We start from the raw sequence: 452 nt of genomic DNA, 5'->3' as shown, positions 1-452 counted from the left end.
ATTTGTATGAACTGATTAGATCACCTCTCTGTCTTCTCCTCTCCAGATTAAATAGGCCCAGTTCCTGCAGACTCTCCTAATAAGAGAGATATTTCTGACCCCTGATAATTTTTGTCAGCCTCCACTGGACCCTCTTTGGTAGCACCTGATCTCTCTTGTCCTGAAGAGCCCAGAACTGGACATACTGCTCCAGATGTGGACGAATAGAAGGGCAGGATCCTCTAGCTGCAGTGACACGAAGATATCCAAGTTACGAAGGGAGGCAAGCTGATCTCTCCTCAGGCACAACCTCTGCTTTACGGGGTTTATTCAAACCTCGTTGGAACCAAACGGCGACATTGACCCGCTGGTCCCCGCGGCCGCCGCCAGGTAGCGCTGCCCCGCCGTCCCTACCTCACGCCCGCCCGCCAAGGTGAGGCTCGCGAGGGGCGGGGCCGCGCGGCTGCGCCCCG

Source organism: Chamaea fasciata, unplaced genomic scaffold, assembly GCF_029207755.1.
Source record: "Chamaea fasciata isolate MVZ Bird 193981 ecotype frontalis unplaced genomic scaffold, bChaFas1.0.hap1 SCAF_1, whole genome shotgun sequence".
Taxonomy (NCBI): domain Eukaryota; kingdom Metazoa; phylum Chordata; class Aves; order Passeriformes; family Sylviidae; genus Chamaea; species Chamaea fasciata.
The sequence above is the reverse complement of the archived record's forward strand: the minus strand, read 5'-3'. Positions refer to the sequence as shown.